This window comes from Anomaloglossus baeobatrachus, chromosome 2, assembly GCF_048569485.1.
Source record: "Anomaloglossus baeobatrachus isolate aAnoBae1 chromosome 2, aAnoBae1.hap1, whole genome shotgun sequence".
Lineage (NCBI taxonomy): Eukaryota > Metazoa > Chordata > Amphibia > Anura > Aromobatidae > Anomaloglossus > Anomaloglossus baeobatrachus.
In genome coordinates, this window is record NC_134354.1 from 29,654,422 (window position 1) to 29,677,974 (window position 23,553).

General features: G+C 48.0%; 1 protein-coding gene across 1 annotated transcript in view; it reads left to right on the plus strand.

Annotated features, from left to right (window-relative positions):
* Positions 1-4,208: 4,208 nt before the first annotated feature.
* The window catches only part of TMPRSS2 (transmembrane serine protease 2), a 95,666-nt gene continuing 76,321 nt past the window's right edge, over positions 4,209-23,553 (plus strand). Inside the window, exon 1 of the mRNA XM_075334955.1 lies at positions 4,209-4,436. The gene's annotated coding sequence lies outside the window, so the exon portion shown is untranslated. The remainder of the gene's footprint in view (positions 4,437-23,553) is intronic.

Here is a 23,553-nt window from a genome sequence, read left to right on the forward strand (position 1 = left end):
TCGGGTGCTCTGTACTGGTAACTAGTGATGAGTGGGCACTACCATGCTCGGGTGCTCAGTACTCGTAACTAGTGATGAGCGGGCACTACCATGCTCGGGTGCTCAGTACTGGTAACTAGTGATGAGCGGGCACTACCATGCTCAGGTGCTCAGTACTCGTAACTAGTGATGAGCGGGCACTACCATGCTCGGGTGCTCTGTACTGGTAACTAGTGATGAGCGAGCACTACCATGCTCAGGTGCTCAGTACTGGTAACTAGTGATGAGTGGACACTACCATGCTCGGGTGCTCAGTACTGGTAACTAGTGATGAGCGGGCACTACCATGCTCGGGTGCTCAGTACTGGTAACTAGTGATGAGCGGGCACTACCATGCTCGGGTGCTCAGTACTGGTAACTAGTGATGAGCGGGCACTACCATGCTCGGGTGCTCAGTACTGGTAACTAGTGATGAGTGGGCACTACCATGCTCAGGTGCTCTGTACTGGTAACTAGTGATGAGTGGGCACTACCATGCTCGGGTGCTCAGTACTCGTAACTAGTGATGAGGGAGCACTACCATGCTCGGGTGCTCAGTACTGGTAACTAGTGATGAGCGGGCACTACCATGCTCGGGTGCTCAGTACTGGTAACTAGTGATGAGCGGGCACTACCATGCTCGGGTGCTCAGTACTGGTAACTAGTGATGAGCGGGCACTACCATGCTCGGGTGCTCAGTACTGGTAACTAGTGATGAGTGGGCACTACCATGCTCAGGTGCTCTGTACTGGTAACTAGTGATGAGTGGGCACTACCATGCTCGGGTGCTCAGTACTGGTAACTAGTGATGAGCGAGCACTACCATGCTCAGGTGCTCAGTACTCGTAACTAGTGATGAGCGGGCACTACCATGCTCGGGTGCTCAGTACTCGTAACTAGTGATGAGTGGGCACTACCATGCTCGGGTGCTCTGTACTGGTAACTAGTGATGAGTGGGCACTACCATGCTCGGGTGCTCAGTACTGGTAACTAGTGATGAGCGGGCACTACCATGCTCAGGTGCTCAGTACTCGTAACTAGTGATGAGCGGGCACTACCATGCTCAGGTGCTCAGTACTCGTAACTAGTGATGAGCGGGCACTACCATGCTCAGGTACTCAGTACTCGTAACTAGTGATGAGCGGGCACTACCATGCTCAGGTGCTCAGTACTCGTAACTAGTGATGAGCGGGCACTACCATGCTCAGGTGCTCAGTACTCGTAACTAGTGATGAGCGGGCACTACCATGCTCAGGTGCTCAGTACTCGTAACTAGTGATGAGCGGGCACTACCATGCTCGGGTGCTCAGTACTCGTAACTAGTGATGAGCGGGCACTACCATGCTCAGGTGCTCAGTACTCGTAACTAGTGATGAGCGGGCACTACCATGCTCAGGTACTCAGTACTCGTAACTAGTGATGAGCGGGCACTACCATGCTCAGGTGCTCAGTACTCGTAACTAGTGATGAGCGGGCACTACCATGCTCAGGTGCTCAGTACTCGTAACTAGTGATGAGCGGGCACTACCATGCTCAGGTGCTCAGTACTCGTAACTAGTGATGAGCGGGCACTACCATGCTCGGGTGCTCAGTACTCGTAACTAGTGATGAGTGGGCACTACCATGCTCGGGTGCTCTGTACTGGTAACTAGTGATGAGTGGGCACTACCATGCTCGGGTGCTCAGTACTGGTAACTAGTGATGAGTGGGCACTACCATGCTCAGGTGCTCAGTACTCGTAACTAGTGATGAGCGGGCACTACCATGCTCAGGTGCTCAGTACTCGTAACTAGTGATGAGCGGGCACTACCATGCTCAGGTACTCAGTACTCGTAACTAGTGATGAGCGGGCACTACCATGCTCAGGTGCTCAGTACTCGTAACTAGTGATGAGCGGGCACTACCATGCTCGGGTGCTCAGTACTCGTAACTAGTGATGAGTGGGCACTACCATGCTCGGGGGCTCAGTACTGGTAACTAGTGATGAGCGGGCACTACCATGCTCAGGTGCTCAGTACTCGTAACTAGTGATGAGCGGGCACTACCATGCTCAGGTGCTCAGTACTGGTAACTAGTGATGAGTGGGCACTACCATGCTCGGGTGCTCAGTACTGGTAACTAGTGATGAGCGGACACTACCATGCTCAGGTGCTCAGTACTCGTAACTAGTGATGAGCGGGCACTACCATGCTCAGGTGCTCAGTACTCGTAACTAGTGATGAGCGGGCACTACCATGCTCAGGTACTCAGTACTCGTAACTAGTGATGAGCGGGCACTACCATGCTCAGGTGCTCAGTACTCGTAACTAGTGATGAGCGGGCACTACCATGCTCAGGTGATCAGTACTCGTAACTAGTGATGAGCGGGCACTACCATGCTCAGGTGCTCAGTACTCGTAACTAGTGATGAGCGGGCACTACCATGCTCGGGTGCTCAGTACTCGTAACTAGTGATGAGCGGGCACTACCATGCTCAGGTGCTCAGTACTCGTAACTAGTGATGAGCGGGCACTACCATGCTCAGGTACTCAGTACTCGTAACTAGTGATGAGCGGGCACTACCATGCTCAGGTGCTCAGTACTCGTAACTAGTGATGAGCGGGCACTACCATGCTCAGGTGCTCAGTACTCGTAACTAGTGATGAGCGGGCACTACCATGCTCAGGTGCTCAGTACTCGTAACTAGTGATGAGCGGGCACTACCATGCTCGGGTGCTCAGTACTCGTAACTAGTGATGAGTGGGCACTACCATGCTCGGGTGCTCTGTACTGGTAACTAGTGATGAGTGGGCACTACCATGCTCGGGTGCTCAGTACTGGTAACTAGTGATGAGTGGGCACTACCATGCTCAGGTGCTCAGTACTCGTAACTAGTGATGAGCGGGCACTACCATGCTCAGGTGCTCAGTACTCGTAACTAGTGATGAGCGGGCACTACCATGCTCAGGTACTCAGTACTCGTAACTAGTGATGAGCGGGCACTACCATGCTCAGGTGCTCAGTACTCGTAACTAGTGATGAGCGGGCACTACCATGCTCGGGTGCTCAGTACTCGTAACTAGTGATGAGTGGGCACTACCATGCTCGGGGGCTCAGTACTGGTAACTAGTGATGAGCGGGCACTACCATGCTCAGGTGCTCAGTACTCGTAACTAGTGATGAGCGGGCACTACCATGCTCAGGTGCTCAGTACTGGTAACTAGTGATGAGTGGGCACTACCATGCTCGGGGCTCAGTACTGGTAACTAGTGATGAGCGGGCACTACCATGCTCGGGGGCTCAGTACTGGTAACTAGTGATGAGCGGGCACTACCATGCTCAGGTGCTCTGTACTCGTAACTAGTGATGAGCGGGCACTACCATGCTCAGGTGCTCAGTACTGGTAACTAGTGATGAGTGGGCACTACCATGCTCGGGTGCTCAGTACTGGTAACTAGTGATGAGCGGACACTACCATGCTCAGGTGCTCAGTACTCGTAACTAGTGATGAGTGGGCACTACCATGCTCAGGTGCTCAGTACTCGTAACTAGTGATGAGCGGGCACTACCATGCTCAGGTGCTCAGTACTGGTAACTAGTGATGAGTGGGCACTACCATGCTCGGGTGCTCAGTACTCACTGTTTTCATCCTCCACAATTTATAAAATCATGGCTGTTTTTATTTTTTATTGAAAAAACAGCGCCGCCCCTGTTCTCAGGTAGTGTCTGGTATTGCAGCTCAGGCTCAGTTAAGTGAATGGAGTTGAGTTGTCGAACCCTGACACAACCCATCAAACATTGGGCAATAAGAGGTTAATTAATCATAGTCTTCCCGGTAAGATCATCACTACTTGACGACCAACTACAAACTTAAAAAGTTTTCGGAGCAGAATCTGAGCGTAAACTCAAGTTTTTGGAGGAGTTTTGAAATTTGGAAAGTTTTGTAGTTTCCTCTTCGAATTCTTTTCGCAGAACTTTGGTGACATTTCGCCTATGACCCGAGCCTAATGGACATTCTTGTTCTCCTCGTTGAGCGTCCATGACGGCCCTTCCCAAAAAAAATGTTACAAAAATCCGGGCGCAGCTGAAAAGATATCATTCCTGTATGTGCCGAGTCATGTCCCGCCTAGAGATGAGCGCAGCGCGGAATTAGCCCGGGGGGACGGGATTTCATAGTCCTCACCTGAGCAACATAATTGGATGGATTTTTTTTTTTTTAGCAGTTTCCCCAGGGTTGGAAGGAGCTCAGGTGTGAGATACATGTCACCTCCTTACAAGAAAGGCCAACCCTGAATGGGTTAAAGCAAAGAATCTGCCTGGTAGGAGGAATAATCCCTGCATGTGAGGGGAGGAGGCGTGCTGTACACCTGTGTCAATAGGTAACTCATTCCCTACAGATCAGCGGGTACATACAGGAGGCTGCCGGAGCGCGGAGAAGGGTAAGAAATCCCATCATGTACACTCATATACATATATTATATCTTTACATCTATCACATTGTGTTTTTACATTTTGTATTTTTTTTTCTATTTTTTTAATTTCATATTATTATAATTTTATTGTTTTGTTGTTTTTAGAGATTGGCTATATGTTTTTTTATTTGTTTTGTTTCTGTTTTTCTTGAGGTTTTTAGCATATAAGTAAATCTATTATCTTCTACACTTTTACAGGGTTTTTTCTCCCTATTTTTAGGAATTTTTGGTGTTTATTTTTTGAGGGTTTTTTTTTATTATATATTCTAATTGTATTTTATATTGTTCTGGATTGGTGATTCCAGATCATTTATATACCGTATGTGTGTGTGTATATATATATATATATATATATATATATATATATATATATAATATATTTATTTATATATATGTGTGTGTGTGTGTGTGTGTGTGTATACATAAAATATATATATATATATATATATATAGAGATATATATATATATATATATATATATATATATATATATATATATATATATATATATATATATATGTATAAAATGTATTTATATATAGAATTCATATAAATATATTAAATTATATTTTGATATATTTATATTATATATTTATTTTTTATTGTCTTGCAGATAGGTTTTTTGTGACATGAGATTTACTGATTTTTTATATATATATATATATATATATATATATATATATATATATATATATATATAATATATTTTATAACTGTCCTGTAATTTTGTTTATTTTGTGTTGTCAGAATTAATGATTATGAATAAGGATGACAGGCAGGGATGTGATAATTGCTGTTTTTAACATTGAAGGGAGACACAAGTCCCCCGAGTTTAACCCAACATGTTGATCTAGACTCGGATGGCAAAAAAGCCCCATAGGGTAGACAATAAGCTCCATATTAGGGTAAAAATTCTGTCCTAACTTCACATACGTCAATCAGACTAGTTCCCATCATCACAGAATCTAATTCCCATAACTTGTAATGATATATATTTCAAGAATGGCATCTAGATCCTCAGGGAACCTTTTTTTTTTTTTTTTTTAGTGAATTAACCATTACAAAATCATGTGTAAGAGAATTCCATTATATCACAGTTCTTACAGTAAAGAATCCATAGTCTCACCGTACAGTAAAGAATCCATAGTCTCTCTGCTCGTACAGGAAAAAATCCATAATCTGACTGCTCGTACCAGAAAGAATCCATCATCTGACCGATCATACTGGAAAGAATCCATTGCCTGACTGCTTGTACAGGAAGGAATCAATTGTCTGACTGCACTTACAGTAAAGAATCCATAGTCTCTCTGCTTGTACAGGAAATAATCCATTGTCTGACTGCATGTACTGTAAAGAATCCATAGTCTGACTGCTCTTACAGTAAAGAATCCATTGTCTGACTGCTCTTACAGTAAAGAATCCATTGTCTGACTGCTCTTACAGTAAATAATCCATAGTCTCTCTGCTTGTACAGGAAATAATCCATTGTCTGACTGCATGTGCAGTAAAGAATCCATAGTCTGACTGCTCTTACAGTAAATAATCCATTGTCTGACTGCTCTTACAGTAAAGAATCCATTGTCTGACTGCTCTTACAGTAAATAATCCATAGTCTCTCTGCTTGTACAGGAAATAATCCATTGTCTGACTGCATGTGCAGTAAAGAATCCATAGTCTGACTGCTCTTACAGTAAATAATCCATTGTCTGACTGCTCTTACAGTAAAGAATCCATTGTCTGACTGCTCTTACAGTAAATAATCCATAGTCTCTCTGCTTGTACAGGAAATAATCCATTGTCTGACTGCATGTACAGTAAAGAATCCATTGTCTGACTGCTCTTACAGTAAAGAATCCATAGTCTGACTGCTCTTACAGTAAAGAATCCATAGTCTGACTGCTCTTACAGTAAAGAATCCATAGTCTGACTGCTCTTACAGTAAAGAATCCATAGTCTCTCTGCTTGTACAGGAAATAATTCATAGTCTTACTGCTCTTTCAGTAAAGAATCTTTGGTACATCCCTGTCATGTATGGTGCTGAGCAGCGCAGCAGCATTCTCTCCTCACTTGCGTCATTTGGTAGCCTGGGTGGGTAACACTATACGTGGACTGACGTAGGCACTGATCGTGGATACTCGGGCAGGTGAACGGAGATTAGATGTGGCCCTAATGTTGGACATTAGTTATATCATTGTAAATTAACTAGAAGTGCCCATGTTCTTGGCATAGATTTGGAGGGTCATATTTAAAAAACTCAGTCCGTCCACTTTTTTTTTTTTTCCTAATGCAGATGTGTGCTCTGAATTGTAAAGCGCCGCTGAATATGTTGGCGCTATAGAAATAGCCGCTCATTCTGCTGCAGGACGGCAGAGGTTTCACAGAACGTTTCACGGAATGTGACCTCGGATTTGGGTGTGAACCGAGCGCTGTGCGATAGTATTCACACCTGAGAGGAGACACTTGTCAGTCAAGTTCTGCCGATCACAGGCCTTCATCTTTGATCTGGAAGAAGCCAAAACAACCAGCCCCTCCCAGCGAAACAGAAGCCAATTTCACATAATGGGGGATTCTTTCCTCCCCAGACGGAACGTGAAATGTTTTCTGCGGATTTATCAAACATCTTTTCTCATTACTGTACATTATTAATAACTGACATTAGTCAGAGCTGTGCCCTTAAAATGCCATCATAGCGTTAGTTCTCGGGGGTAGAGCAATCCAGAGTTTCACTGCTCTTACCGTAAAGAATCATATCTGAAGAATCCTGGTGACTCTGCATCAGGATCAATCTGGCATTGATCCGAAATCCATAAAGCTGTTCTCCAAATAGTTACAGTATCCCTGTAGCCGATACCCCCTTGTCAGCTCATCAGCCACCCAGCACAATCGGGGGGGGGGGGGGGGGGTCAATGCTTTACTATAACAACCAGGGGCCCCAGTCTTTCTTGGGCTTTCAGCCTGGCCTCACATTTTGCGTGTTGAAGTAGGTCTAAAATCTCTAAAATCCCAGATGTCTCAAAGTATTAACGAAGCGAACAGATCATTGCTTCAAGTCCCCCCAAAAAAGGGCAAAGAAAGTGTGGATGGGGGGATAATAAAAAAAGAAAAACCCCACAGAAAACAGAAAAGTAACAAACAAAAAAAAGATGGGATTGTGGAACATTGCTTCAAGTCCCCCCAAAAAGGGCAAAGAAAGTGTGTGTGTGGGGGGCGGGGGGTAAAAAAAACAAAAAAGAAAAACAAAAAAAAAACACCCCACAGAGAAAAATGAAATGCAGCAAGCAAAACAAGAGGGGAGGGGGATCTTGCTTCAAGCCCCTGGGGAGAGAGGGAAGAAAGTGTGTGAGGGGGGGGGGTTATAGTGAAATTAGGTGTATTAAAGAAGACAAAAAAAAAAAAAAAAAAAACATGGAGAGGAGTATGACTGCTTTAAGTCACTGGGGAGAAGGCAAGGAAAGTGGAGAAAAATAGAGAAGGAAAAAAAAGAAAAGAAAAAGAAAAGTATCAAACAAAAAAAAAGAGGGGGAGGGGGATCGTTCCTTCAAGTCCCTATGGAGAAGTCAAATAAAGTGTTGGGGGGGGAGTGAAAAAAAGGTTTATTAAAGAAAAAGATAAAAAGAAACAAACAAAGATGAGGAGGGGGATCCTTCCGTCAAGTCACAGGGGAGAAATGGGAAGGAAAAAAATAGTAAAATTAGGTGTATTAAAGAAGACAAAAAGAAAAGTAACAAAACAAAAAAAGATGGGGAGAGGACTAAGGCCCGTTTCACACGTCAGTGAAAAACAGTGACGTTTTTCACTGGCGTGTAACACACGCACATGTCCCTGCATGTGCCGTGAATCACGTGGGTTGTCTAAGTGCAATCCGGGCTCCGTTCTCCGTGGCCCGTGATTGCACTTAGAGATTCACTCACCTGCGCCCGCTCCCGCTGTCCATGGTGCTGATCGCTCCCGCGGTGCAGCATCCGGCCGGCGGTGACCCCCGCAGCAGCTGCTTCCGGGTCGGCTGTGTCGCGCATCATAAATATGCGCGACAGTAATCAGCCGGCTTAGAAGCAGCAGGGAGAACGGGCTGCAGAGGACATCGCTGGACGCCGGGTGAGTAAAACTGTTTTTTTTTTTTTTTTTTTAAAAGCACGTTTTTTTTCTGGCACGTGTTTCACGGACCACACCACTGCGTGGTCCGTGGGACATCAGTGATGCCAGAAAAAAATGGACATGTCTCCGTGCGGCAATCACGGACACGCGGGTACGCCGCACGGAGACACGTGCAGTGAAAAATCACTGACGTGTGAGCAGACCCATTCATTATAATGCTCTGCGTATGTCAGTGATTCTGGTACGTTTAAAAAAAAGCACAAACGTCCCAGAATCACTGACGTGTGAAAGGGGCCTAAGAAAGTGGTGGAATAAATAGTAGAAAAAGGTTTATTAACGGAAAAAAAACCTATAGAAAAGTAGCAAATAAAAATAAGATGGGGGGAGGGGGATGATGCAATTGTTGTTTATTTTCCCATTTCTACTGACACAAATTAGTAAAATGTAATTAATAAATCCGTCCTCTCTAAACAGTGTCATTTAAAAGAGCAAAATACAAGTCCACAAACAGGGAAAAGTAAGAAAAAGTTATGGATAAAGCTGAATTCACATTACACCGGATTCAGATCCCCCTCCCCCCATGGAGCCATTCATTACAGTGAGACACACGGAGTCACTTTGTGGTGTTTGAAGCTAATGTATGTGTCGCGGGCGGGGAGGAAGGTGTCAGCACACCGCGCTCACCCCCTCTGCTCGGGTCCGGCAGCTGCTCAGTGGTGGCTCGAGCTGTGGGCCGGATCCCAGGGTTTCTCGAGCGACACTCCTCGCCCGTGAGTGAAAGGGGATTGTTGGGTGTGGGGGAATTGTTATAGTTCGTGACGCCACCCACGGTTGTGGTGATTTCACCACCGCTGCTCAATTCGAGGGTCCCGGGGATGGTGATGCGGAGCAGCCAGGTGTTGTGTTGCCCCTCCGTGGGTAGGGGTTGGTGATCCCGGGGCCCGGTGGTGGAGAAGGAGGTGCGGGGCCTGGTGGGCGCAGGGACGCGGGGGCAGCGCTGTGCCTTGCGGCACTGTGGTACTCACTCAGCCTGAGACTTGGACACAGTTGGTACGGTAAACCATACGGCTGGTAGGACGGTCCCACAGACGGCTGCACCTGCACTCCCGGTAGTTGACGGTGATGTCCCTCTTCCTTGCACCTATGTTTGACTGATGGTAGCGGTGGATTCCCTCCGGTTACCCGCTCCCCGACTACAATCTGGGCCGGAGGAGCTCTACACTTTGCCCGCAGGCGCTGGCCCTGAGAAACTGGTGCCTTGGCGGTGGCGGTGTCTCTCTGCTTCAGGTTGGGCTGTTGCCGTCAATCGGGACTTGGTTGTTGGGGGATCTACGTCCCCTTCACTGACGGATTCGGCAAATTTGGCGACTCCTAGCCTTGCCGGGGTCCGAGAGGCCCCTGCCCTGGTGCTGACTGTCCTTCGGAACACTGCTCCAGACCATCGGGCACACAGCCAACGGGGTCCTTCCAGGAACTTCCAAACGGTCCCCCTCCAGACAGTCACCGCCGTTGCTGACCTTGCTGTTCTGGCCCTACACAAAGCTGGACCTTCAGGCTTTCCTTCCTTCTTGTCACCTCACTTGCTTTCCTCCTTTTCCACTTTCACTGCTTGTTTACTCCTTTCTAGCCCTCAGCTAGACTTCACTCTTGCCCTGCCTGGGCTTAACTCTGCCTGGTACTTCCCGCCTCCAGAGCTGTGATCTCCTTGGTGGGCGGAGCCAACCGCCTGGCCCACCCCCTGGTGTGAATCATCAGCCTCTGGAGGAAGGCAACAAGGATTTGTAGTTTAGCTGTGATGTGCCTACCTGGAGTGTGGGGTGTGGTGGTGTTGTGACCTGTGTCCCCTGGCTTGCCCAGGGCGACACATTCCCCCTTAGCAAAATGCAGACCGTCCGCGGGCTGCCGTCCTACACCGGTTTTATTTTTCTGAAAAAGGGGTAACAAGGTTAAGCAAACATGAATAACATTTTTAATAACTTCTTCCCAAGACGGGAGGCACATTTACTTTTAACGTTGCAATTGCAACGGTTTACGGTTACGGTTTCCGCTCTCTCCCACCCAAGTAACCTGGCCCTGATGCTGCCCCTAAAACCCAGGCAGCACCCCTTGACCCACAGTCCAGCACACGGTACCCGAGCGGGATCTGTCCTTCCCTCCAGAGGGTAGCCACCGGTTCCTTTGGTGGCTGGGCCCCAGCCTGCTCTGCTGAGGGCCCTCCCTCCAACCTGCCTCTCCGGAGGCGGCCTGCGGAAAACGGTAACGGTAACCAACATATTTACAAGCCACTAACGTCTGTGGTTGCCCTGCAAGTTCACGGGCTTGTCCATGGATAGTTCCCATGCATTTTTAAACGGTCCCCACGGGGACAACGGTGCCGGCTCCGGCCGGTTCAATCACAACAGACAATCAGGTAAACTTCGGTTAATTTTCATTTTCTTTATCATTCTTTCCAAAACTTTTAAACAACAAACTAACAACCACGCCTTCACTTTTGCGGACCCCTTTTACTCATAGAACGGTCTCCCTGTACCTAAGCGGGGGTCTACCTAGGTTGGAACGGGTGGACCTTCGGGGCCCAGTGTCAGTGTTGCTAGACAGTGGGGTAGAGGGAACAATCGGTTCCTCCTCCCTGCTATAGTGTGGGGCAGGCGGAGGTGTAGGGGGACTGGGTACAGGTTCGTCCCTGGGCACTGGCACTGGTTCTGGTTCACGGTTAACCGCTTCCACTACTTCATCATCCACGGGTTGTGGGAACAGTATCACTGGAAGTATCACCGCGCCGTTCTGTGTAGGCCAGTTTGCTGGGAAGTCACCCATCACAGTGTGGATTACCTCTGCTGCCTTTTCCACTGGTGGAGGAACCGGTACTTCAGCCTCTGCCTTCAACGCTGGGGGGCATTTTTTTAGATGGTCCCGAGAAACGGTGGCCAGGGTACCTCCTTGGTCACGACTGATCTGGTAGGTCTTCCCATCGTCCCACTCTGTGGGTTGTATGACGTAAGGGACTTGCTCCCACTGATCATCCAGTTTGTGGACTTTCCTCTTCCGTTTCAGCACCACATCTCCTGGCTGGAAAGGACCTGCGGGTGCCTTCTGATTGAACCGGTACTCTTGCTGTTCCCGACTCCGACTGAGGTTTTTCTCCACATACTCCTGGATTTGCCGGTACTGGGCCCTCCTCCGACTTTCCCACTCTGCCGTTGAAGGGAGTGCTTCCGGGGCCTCCAACCCCATCTCCAGATCCACCGGCAGGCGGCCAGGACGAGCCCTCATCAGATACGCTGGGGTGCACTTCGTCGAGCTGGACGGGATATTATTGTACATGTCGACCAAGTCGGGTAACTTTTCTGGCCACATGTTCCGTTCTTCCAGCGGTAGCGTCTTGAGGAGCCCCAGGACCAAATGGTTCATTTTCTCGCACATGCCGTTGGTCTGGGCATGGTACGGAGTGGTCCGGATCTTCTTGCAGCCGTACAACTGGCAGAATTCGTGAAACACTTCTGCTTCAAAAGCCGGGCCTTGGTCAGTCAGCACCTTCTCGGGGTACCCATGGGGTCGGCAAAAATAGGCCTGGAACGCTCGAGCAGCGGTTCGACCAGTCAGGTCCTTAACGGGGACTACCACCATAAATCTTGAGTAGTGGTCTACCATGGTCAAGGCGTAGGTGTATCCACTTCGGCTAGGGGTGAGTTTGACATGGTCTAGGGCGACCAGCTCCAGCGGCTGATGGGTGACTATGGGATGTAACGGTGCCCTCTGGCTAGTCTCGTCCTTTCTTCTCAGCGTACAAGGACCGCACTCTCGGCACCAGGCTTCCACCGATTCACGCATCCCACTCCAATAGAACCATTCCCTCAACAGCATCTCCAGCTTCTTCCACCCAAAGTGGCCAGCCCCATCATGGTATGCCTGTAGGACAGTGGCGACATCAGCTTGAGGAACGATTAACTGGCATATTTTCTCATGGGTCTTCGGGTTGATCAGCTCACGGTACAGCCTCCCTTGGTGTAGGTAAAGCCATTTCCGTTCTCTCCACAAGCGTTGGGCTTCGGCTGGAGCGGCAGGGTCTATTCCCATAGCACCTTGTTCCACCAGGGTCTTGACAAGGCGGACAGCCGGCGCTTGGTCCTGGGCGTCCTGCCACTCTTGACTGGGCCGCAGGTCCAGATCCACCCTTTGCTGACATACTTGTACCCTCTCAGTAGGCGGCTGGTGAAACGCAGGCAACTCAATCTCCTCGAGGTCGTCATCCTCGCACCCCTCTTCTGACAAATGGGGCATCCGGGAGAGTGCATCTGCATTGATGTTGACACGACCAGCTCGGTACTTTATGGTGAAATCATAGTTGGCTAACCGGGCTACTCACCGCTGCTCCAGCGCGCCCAACTTGGCCGTGTTCAGGTGAGTCAGCGGATTGTTGTCCGTGAATGCGGTGAATTTTGCTGCCGCCAAATAGTGACGGAACCGCTCCGTGATAGCCCACACCAACGCCAGTAGCTCGAGCTTGAAGGAGCTATAGTTCTCAGGGTTCCTTTCGGTCGGCCGGAGTTTTCGGCTGGCGTAGGCGATCACCTTCTCCTTTCCATCCTGGACCTGGGATAGGACCGCTCCTAGCCCCACGTTACTGGCGTCCGTGTGGAGGATGAATGGGCGCCCATAGTCAGGGTACGCCAGGACCTCTTCTCCAGTCAGGGCCGCCTTCAACTGGCAAAAGGACTCCTCATGCTTGTCGTCCCACGACAGTGGGGCTCCAATGGGTTTACCACCTTTGGTCTGTCCCACGAGGAGATCTTGCATGGGGGCAGCCATCTTCGTGTACCCCTTTATAAAGCGCCGATAGTACCCCACCAGACCCAGAAACTGCCTTACCTCCCTCACGGTAGTTGGTCTCGGCCAGCTTTGGATGGCAGTGATCTTCTCAGGGTCGGGGGCGACACCATCCGCACTCACCACATGCCCTAGATACTGCACCCTGGGTTTCAGCAGGTGGCATTTTGAGGGCTTCAACTTCATCCCGTACTTGGCAAGGGACGCGAACACCTCGGCCAGGTGCTCCAGATGGGCCTCATACGTCTGGGAATAAACAATCACATCATCCAAATACAGCAGGATGGTCTCGAAGTTTAAATGTCCCAGACAGCACTCCATCAACCGTTGGAAGGTCCCAGGGGCATTGCACAGCCCAAACGGCATGCTATTGAATTCGCAGAGCCCCATCGGGGTGGTGAAGGCGGTCTTCTCCCGGTCCTCTGGAGCCACGGCCACTTGCCAGTACCCGCTGGTGAGGTCAAGGGTCGAGAAGTAGTTTGCAGTCCTCAGTGCGGCCAAAGACTCTTCAATACGCGATAATGGATAGGCATCTTTATGGGTTATCTGGTTGATCTTCCGGTAGTCCACACACATCCGCATGGTACCGTCCTTCTTCTTAACCAGTACCAACGGAGCGGCCCAGGGACTACAGCTGTCCCGAATAACCCCCGCCTCCTTCATATTCCTCAACATATCCTTGGCACACTGGTAATGTGCAGGGGGAATAGGTCTGTACCTCTCTTTGACAGGGGGATGCTCACCTGTGGGAATGTGGTGTTGGACCCCCTTGATCTGTCCAAAGTCTAGGGGGTGCTTACTGAAAACCTGTTCGTACTCCTGCACCACCCTGTGTACCCCTGCCCTGTGATGTGTAGGGGTATCATCAGTGCCTACATGTAGCTGTTGGTGCCACTCTTTTGTGTCCCCCTGGGGTGGGGGAGTGTTGGTGGCAGGTTGGAGTGTGGATGGACTGGCTTCATGGATAGTGTGAGGGTCCAGGGTAAGCAGCTTGGCAATGGTGGCATACCGGGGAAGCCTGACTTCTTCCTCTCCACAGTTCAGCACTCTCACAGGCACTCTCCCTTTCTTCACATCCACCACCCCTCGGGCGGCCATTACAGTGGGCCAGTGCTCGGAAGGCATGGGCTCCATCATTGCGGGGTAGTCACGCCCCCTGAGGCCCTACTGCTGCCCTACACCAGATCATCATCTCACTCCTAGGGGGCACAGTCAATGGAGCAACATCCATCACTCTCACTCCACCCATCTCCCCTCCTGTTGAGCTTACATGCTGGCGGTACATCAGGGCACGGATTTCACGCTGCACAGCCCTCTGCCGGCTCCCCGCCGCGGTGGCGGCTAGCTGTTGCAATAGGGTCAACACATCAGCCATGCAGTGTTCCATCACATTGGTTCCCAGCACTATCTTCGGGTTATGATCACTGGGTTCATTCATGATCACAATCATACCCTGGTGTTGTAGTTCAGCTTGCCCCACTGTCATAGCCACTTGTTTATACCCCACCTGGGTCAATGGAAGTCCATTAGCGGCTATCAACGTTATGCTATTGTCTGGGGGCGCCAGCTCGTCTACGGCCCAATACCGCTGGTACAACTTGTACGGTATAGTAGTTACCTGTGATCCAGTGTCCAAGAGGGCCATCACTGGTATGCCGTCCACAGCCACGGGGATGATAGGGCGGGCCCCGATATATCGGTCTCGCCAGTCCGGGGGGCCACGATGTTCTACTCCTGAGGATTGGCCCGGGGCCCCAGGGGTTGCTCGTTTAACGGGCACTGTCGGTAGTAATGGCCCGGCTTACGGCACTTGTAGCAGATTGGAGGTCTGCTCCGCAGGTTGTTAGCACTTCTCTGCTGCATCCAGGGGACATCCTCGGGACTGTCAGCAAGCTGTATCTGCGCTGGAGGCTGAGATCTGGTCAAAGGTTGCAGTGCAGCAAGGATTTTGGCAAGGTCTCCGTCCATGCGACGGACCTGGGCTGCCAACTCTTCGACTGTGCTGCTTGGGGCTGCAGGCATTACAGAAGTTGGTTTGGCTGAGGCCGCCACAACAGGAGCTGTCTCGATGGGCCACGGGACGGGTTCCAGAACTTCGGCAGCTGGGGGCTGGAGTGCTTTGATAGCCCGCTCTTTTAACACAGCAAAGTCCACATCAGGGTGTTCCAGAGCCCACAGCCGGAGTTGTTTACGATCCTCAGGGGACCTCATCCCCTGCGCAAATTGCTCCACCAGCATCTTGTTGCTATCTGCCTCATTAATAGAGTTCACCCGCTTCAGCGTGCGGAGGGCGGTCTGCAGACGTAGAGCATAGTCCCGAATGCTATCCCCGGCTCGTTGCCGGCACTGGTAAAACTGCATCCTCAGCTCAGCTTCAGTCCGGGTCTCGAAGGCAGTCTGTAGCTTCTCAAAGATGGTGGCTACAGAGAGCCGGTCCCCCTCGGCCCAGGTCTCCGCTTCCTGCTCCGCCGCACCGGTTAGCTGGCCTAGCACTATCGCCGCTCGTTGCTTATCAGTCAGGGGGTACAGCTCCAGCAACGGGTTAAGCTTTTTCCGGAAGGCCTGTAGGGCATCCGGTTTCCCATCATACTGCGGTAGCCAGGCAGCTCCGGGCGCATAGGGCAAGGAAAACGGCATGACCTGAGCGAGCGCGGGGGCCGCGGCACCTCCCACCGGTACAACCGGGACTTGGGCAGGCCCATTCCCATCCGCGGGTGCCGCTGCGGCTGCGACCACCGCTCCTCCAGCGGCTCCGTCGGGCGCAGACATCTTGTTTTCGTCCCCCTTAGCTCTTTCCGGCCCCTCCTCTCTCGGGGCGGGGTTTTGGCCTTCGCGCCTCTACTGCTCGAGAAGACGCTCGAGCGGGAACTCTTCGCGCCAAAGATGGCGGCTTCTGAAATTTTTCTGCCGGATACCTCCGGCGGTAACAAGGCGCACCTCTACCAGACGGCAGAGCGGTAAGATCCTGTTCGTGACGCCAAGTTGTCGCGGGCGGGGAGGAAGGTGTCAGCACACCGCGCTCACCCCCTCTGCTCGGGTCCGGCAGCTGCTCAGTGGTGGCTCGAGCTGTGGGCCGGATCCCAGGGTTTCTCGAGCGACACCCCTCGCCCGTGAGTGAAAGGGGATAGTGGTTGGGTGTGGGGGAATTGTTATAGTTCGTGACGCCACCCACGGTTGTGGTGATTTCACCACCGCTGCTCAATTCGAGGGTCCCGGGGATGGTGATGCGGAGCAGCCAGGTGTTGTGTTGCCCCTCCGTGGGTAGGGGTTGGTGATCCCGGGGCCCGGTGGTGGAGAAGGAGGTGCGGGGCCTGGTGGGCGCAGGGACGCGGGGGCAGCGCTGTGCCTTGCGGCACTGTGGTACTCACTCAGCCTGAGACTTGGACACAGTTGGTACGGTAAACCAAACGGCTGGTAGGACGGTCCCACAGACGGCTGCACCTGCACTCCCGGTAGTTGACGGTGATGTCCCTCTTCCTTGCACCTATGTTTGACTGATGGTAGCGGTGGATTCCCTCCGGTTACCCGCTCCCCGACTACAATCTGGGCCGGAGGAGCTCTACACTTTGCCCGCAGGCGCTGGCCCTGAGAAACTGGTGCCGTGGCGGTGTCTCTCTGCTTTAGGTTGGGCTGTTGCCGTCAATCGGGACTTGGTTGTTGGGGGATCTACGTCCCCTTCACTGACGGATTCGGCAAATTTGGCGACTCCTAGCCTTGCCGGGGTCCGAGAGGCCCCTGCCCTGGTGCTGACTGTCCTTCGGAACACTGCTCCAGACCACCGGGCACACAGCCAACGGGGTCCTTCCAGGAACTTCCAAACGGTCCCCCTCCAGACAGTCACCGCCGTTGCTGACCTTGCTGTTCTGGCCCTACACAAAGCTGGACCTTCAGGCTTTCCTTCCTTCTTGTCACCTCACTTGCTTTCCTCCTTTTCCACTTTCACTGCTTGTTTACTCCTTTCTAGCCCTCAGCTAGACTTCACTCTTGCCCTGCCTGGGCTTAACTCTGCCTGGTACTTCCCGCCTCCAGAGCTGTGATCTCCTTGGTGGGCGGAGCCAACCGCCTGGCCCACCCCCTGGTGTGAATCATCAGCCTCTGGAGGAAGGCAACAAGGATTTGTAGTTTAGCTGTGATGTGCCTACCTGGAGTGTGGGGTGTGGTGACCTGTGTCCCCTGGCTTGCCCAGGGCGACACATATGATTAGAATGTAAGTGTGAACTGTAGCCTAAAAGCTATAATAAAAAAAAAAATCATATACATAAAAGCTAGTTGCATCCTTATGGTCAAAACAGTGCAAAAAATAGTTCTGAGTTCCTGATGTACATTGACTGCAGCAATATCACTGTACTGAGGCACCCTATGGCGACAAACTCCAAAGAAACTGGTTGCAAAAATGTACACAGCATTAAAGCGGTAGTCACAAGTGGTAAAAGTTTGGTTCCGCCTCTCCCTGGCATAGATGTCGTAAATACCAATATATGCCTGGCTGCTAATTGGATATCTGACACACCCAATTGTTCTTGTGCCTCCAGGTAGGAGAATGTACTTACATAAGTGGGAAGGAACTCCCCAATTTGCTAAACTCTGGGCATTGTACTGGAATAAATTTTCATTTGATTTGGACTACTTAGTACCCTGAGTGCACAGGGGTGTAATGTTCTGAATTGGGATTGTATCTGATTAATACAGAAAACTGAAAAGAAGCATCAAATATATAAAGTATTGTGGGTTTCTTGATACATTTGCATGCCAAAGCTGAAATGTCACCCATGGATGCCTTATTTTACATACAATCAGTGCGGCTGCACCCGCGAGGCCTCAGGTACAAGGTACAATTCATTACTAATTAGTCGCTTTAGTTCTCTGCTTGTTCTATGTTTATAATCATCCCCAATGTAACCTGACCTGCTGGTAACAATCGCACGCTGGAACGTTATACCTGAATTTATAATTTACGCCTTTGTTGGAAAACAGATTGTGAAGGATTTAGGGTAAAGCTACGAGCACACATTTAAGGAAGGCTGCAGATTTTTGGGTGGGGGTTTACCGGTAGTTGTTGATTTTTGACTTTACCATTTAAATTCAATAACGTAGCACTATTCTCCTGAATCTGAGATAGGTTTTTTTTCTTGTTCTTGCTCCTCTCCATTCCTGAGATATGGCCTCCTTTTCCTAAGATATAAATATTAGCCAACTGGGCGTGGTTTTCATGGAGCTCCCCACATGGAAGAGCAGATCATCACACCCACTTGGATAACAAGACTAGATTTATATCCAGGGAAGTGGAGGCCATATCTCAGGAATGGAGAGGCACAGGGACGAAAGAAAAACGGCGCCGGATTCAGGAAAACAGCGGCATTAACATCAGTTTAATCAAAGTAACACATTTCTGGAAAGTCTGCACTGTGAGAGCCTACTTTGTAGAATTTAGATGACTTTTATTCGGCATCTGTGGATAACATTTACTGAAATCACATCCACTTTGCAGCTACTGTTATTCTTTGCAGTTTTCACAATCAACTGCCCAACACATAGTGCGCAAAACATAGTACACAAAATATAGTGCCGAAAACATAGTGGTTAAAATATAGTGCCCAAAACATAGTCCTCAAAATATAGTGCCCAAAATATAGTGCCCAATATATAGTGCCGAAAACATAGTGCCCAAAACATAGTCCTCAAAATATAGTCCTCAAAATATAGTGCCCAAAATATAGTGCCGAAAACATAGTGCCGAAAACATAGTGCTTAAAATATAGTGGCCAAAACCTAGTGGCCAAAACCTAGTGGCCAAAACCTAGTGGCCAAAACCTAGTGGCCAAAACATAGTGCCCAAAGCATAGTGCTCAAAACATAGTGCCCAAAGCATAGTGCTCAAAATATAGTGTCCAAAATATAGTGCTTAAAATATAGTGCCCAAAGCATAGCGCCCAAAACATAGCGCCCAAAACATAGCGCCCAAAACATAGCGCCCAAAACATAGCGCCCAAAACATAGCGCCCAAAACATGGCGCCCAAAACATGGCGCCCAAAACATGGCGCCCAAAACATGGCGCCCAAAACATAGTACCCAAAACATAGTGTTCAACACATAGTGTGCAAAACATAGTACACAAACATAGTATCCAAAATATAGTGCCAAACATAATACCCAAAACATAGTGCCCAAAATATAGTGCCCAAAATATAGTGCTCAAAATATAGTGCCCAAAATATAGTGCTCAAAACATAGTACGCAAAACATAGTGCCTAAAACATAGTACTCAAAATACATTGCCCAAAACATAGTGCTCAAAATATAGTGCCCAAAATATAGTGCTTAGAACATAGTGCCCAAAATATAGTGCCCAAAACATAGTGCCCAAAGCATAGTGCCCAAAGCATAGTACCCAAAGCATAGTACCCAAAACATAGTGTTCAAAACATAGTGTTCAAAACATAGTGCCCAAAACATAGTGCCCAAAACATAGTGCCCAAAACATAGTGCCTAAAACATAGTACTCAAAATACATTGCCCAAAATATAGTGCTCAAAATATAGTGCTTAGAACATAGTGCCCAAAACATAGTACACAAAACATAGTGTTCAAAACATAGTGGCCAAAACAAAGTACGCAAAACATAGTACCCAACACATAGTGCCAAACATAGTATCCAAAACATAGTGCCAAGCATAGTACTCAAAACATAGTGTTCAAAACATAGTGTTCAAAACATAGTGGCCAAAACAAAGTACGCAAAACATAGTGCCCAAAATATAGTGCTTAAAATATAGTGGCTAAAACATAGTGCCCAAAACATAGTGCCCAAAACATAGTGCCCAAAACATAGTGCCCAAAACATAGTACCCAAAATATAGTGCCCAAAACATAGTACCCAAAATATAGTGCCCAAAATATAGTGCCCAAAATATAGTGCCCAAAATATAGTGCCCAAAATATAGTGCCCAAAACATAGTGCCCAAAACATAGTGCCCAAAACATAGTGCCCAAAACATAGTACCCAAAACATAGTGGCCAAAATATTGTACCCAAAACATAGTGCCCAAAACATAGTGCCCAAAACATAGTGCCCAAAACATAGTGTTCAAAACATAGTGGCCAAAACAAAGTACGCAAAACATAGTACCCAACACATAGTGCCAAACATAGTGTTCAAAACATAGTATCCAAAACATAGTGCCAAGCATAGTACTCAAAACATAGTGTTCAAAACATAGTGTTCAAAACATAGTGCCAAGCATAGTACTCAAAACATAGTGTTCAAAACATAGTGTTCAAAACATAGTGTTCAAAACAAAGTACGCAAAACATAGTGCTTAAAATATAGTGGCCAAAACATAGTGGCCAAAACATAGTGGCCAAAACATAGTGGCCAAAACATAGTGGCCAAAACATAGTGGCCAAAACATAGTGGCCAAAACATAGTGGCCAAAACATAGTGGCCAAAACATAGTGGCCAAAACATAGTGCCCAAAACATAGTGCCCAAAACATCGTGCCCAAAACATCGTGCCCAAAACATAGTGCCCAAAACATAGTGCCCAAAACATAGTGCCCAAAACATAGTGCCCAAAACATAGTGCCCAAAACATAGTGGCCAAAATATTGTACCCAAAACATAGTGCCCAAAACATAGTGCCCAAAACATAGTGCCCAAAACATAGTGGCCAACACATAGTGGCCAAAACATAGTGGCCAAAACATAGTGCCCAAAACATCGTGCCCAAAACATCGTGCCCAAAACATCGTGCCCAAAACATAGTGCCCAAAACAAAGTACGCAAAACATAGTACCCAACACATAGTGCCAAACATAGTGTTCAAAACATAGTATCCAAAACATAGTGCCAAGCATAGTACTCAAAACATAGTGTTCAAAACATAGTGTTCAAAACATAGTGGCCAAAACAAAGTACGCAAAACATAGTGCTTAAAATATAGTGGCCAAAACATAGTGGCCAAAACATAGTGGCCAAAACATAGTGCCCAAAACATAGTTCCCAAAACATAGTGCCCAAAACATAGTGGCCAAAACATAGTGGCCAAAACATAGTGGCCAAAACATAGTGGCCAAAACATAGTGCCCAAAACATAGTACCCAAAACATAGTGGCCAAAATATTGTACCCAAAACATAGTGCCCAAAACATAGTGCCCAAAACATAGTGGCCAAAACATAGTGGCCAAAACATAGTGGCCAAAACATAGTGGCCAAAACATAGTGGCCAAAACATAGTGCCCAAAACATAGTACCCAAAACATAGTGGCCAAAATATTGTACCCAAAACATAGTGCCCAAAACATAGTGCCCAAAACATAGTGGCCAAAACATAGTGGCCAAAACATAGTGGCCAAAACATCGTGCTCAAAGCATAGTGCCCAAAGCATAGTACCCAAAGCATAGTGCCCAAAACATAGTGCCCAAAACGTAGTGTTCAAAATATAGTGCCCAAAACATAGTACGCAAAACATAGTACCCAAAACATAGTGCCTAAAACATAGTACTCAAAATACATTGCCCAAAATATAGTGCTTAGAACATAGTGCCCAAAACATAGTGCCCAAAACATAGTGCCCAAAACATAGTGCCCAAAACATAGTGCCCAAAATATTGTACCCAAAACATAGTGCCCAAAACATAGTGCCCAAAACATAGTGCCCAAAACATAGTGCCCAAAACATAGTGCCCAAAACATAGTGCCCAAAACATAGTGTTCAAAACATAGTGGCCAAAACAAAGTACGCAAAACATAGTACCCAACACATAGTGCCAAACATAGTGTTCAAAACATAGTGCCCAAAACATAGTGCCAAGCATAGTACTCAAAACATAGTGTTCAAAACATAGTGTTCAAAACAAAGTACGCAAAACATAGTGCCCAAAATATAGTGCTTAAAATATAGTGGCTAAAACATAGTGGCCAAAACATAGTGGCCAAAGCATAGTGGCCAAAGCATAGTGCCCAAAGCATAGTGCCCAAAGCATAGTGCCCAATGCATAGTGCCCAAAGCATAGTGCCCAAAGCATAGTGTCCAAAATATAGTGTCCAAAATATAGTGTCCAAAATATAGTGTCCAAAATATAGTGTCCAAAATATAGTGTCCAAAACATAGTGTCCAAAACATAGTGTCCAAAACATAGTGTCCAAAACATAGTGTCCAAAACATAGCGCCCAAAACATAGCGCCCAAAACATAGCGCCCAAAACATAGCGCCCAAAACATAGCGCCCAAAACATAGCGCCCAAAACATAGCGCCCAAAACATAGCGCCCAAAACATAGCGCCCAAAACATAGTACACAAACATAGTATCCAAAATATAGTGCCAAACATAATACCCAAAACATAGTGTTCAAAACATAGTGTTCAAAACATAGTACCCAATACATAGTGCCCAAAGCATAGTGCTCAAAATATAGTGTCCAAAATATAGTGCTTAAAATATAGTGCTTAAAATATAGTGCCCAAAGCATAGTGCCCAAAACATAGTATCCAAAATATAGTGCCAAACATAATACCCAAAACATAGTGCCCAAAACATAGTGCCCAAAATATAGTGCCCAAAACATAGTACGCAAAACATAGTGCCTAAAACATAGTACTCAAAATACATTGCCCAAAACATAGTGCTCAAAATATAGTGCCCAAAATATAGTGCTTAGAACATAGTGCCCAAAACATTGTGCCCAAAACATTGTGCCCAAAGCTTAGTGCCCAAAGCTTAGTGCCCAAAGCTTAGTGCCCAAAGCATAGTGCCCAAAGCATAGTACCCAAAGCATAGTACCCAAAGCATAGTACCCAAAACATAGTGCCCAAAACATAGTGCCCAAAACGTAGTGTTCAAAATATAGTGCCCAAAACATAGTACGCAAAACATAGTACCCAAAACATAGTGCCTAAAACATAGTACTCAAAATACATTGCCCAAAATATAGTGCTCAAAATATAGTGCTTAGAACATAGTGCCCAAAACATAGTGCCCAAAACATAGTGCCCAAAACATAGTGCCCAAAACATAGTGCCCAAAACATAGTGCCCAAAATATTGTACCCAAAACATAGTGCCCAAAACATAGTGCCCAAAACATAGTGCCCAAAACATAGGGCCCAAAACATAGTGCCCAAAACATAGTGCCCAAAACATAGTGCTCAAAACATAGTGCCC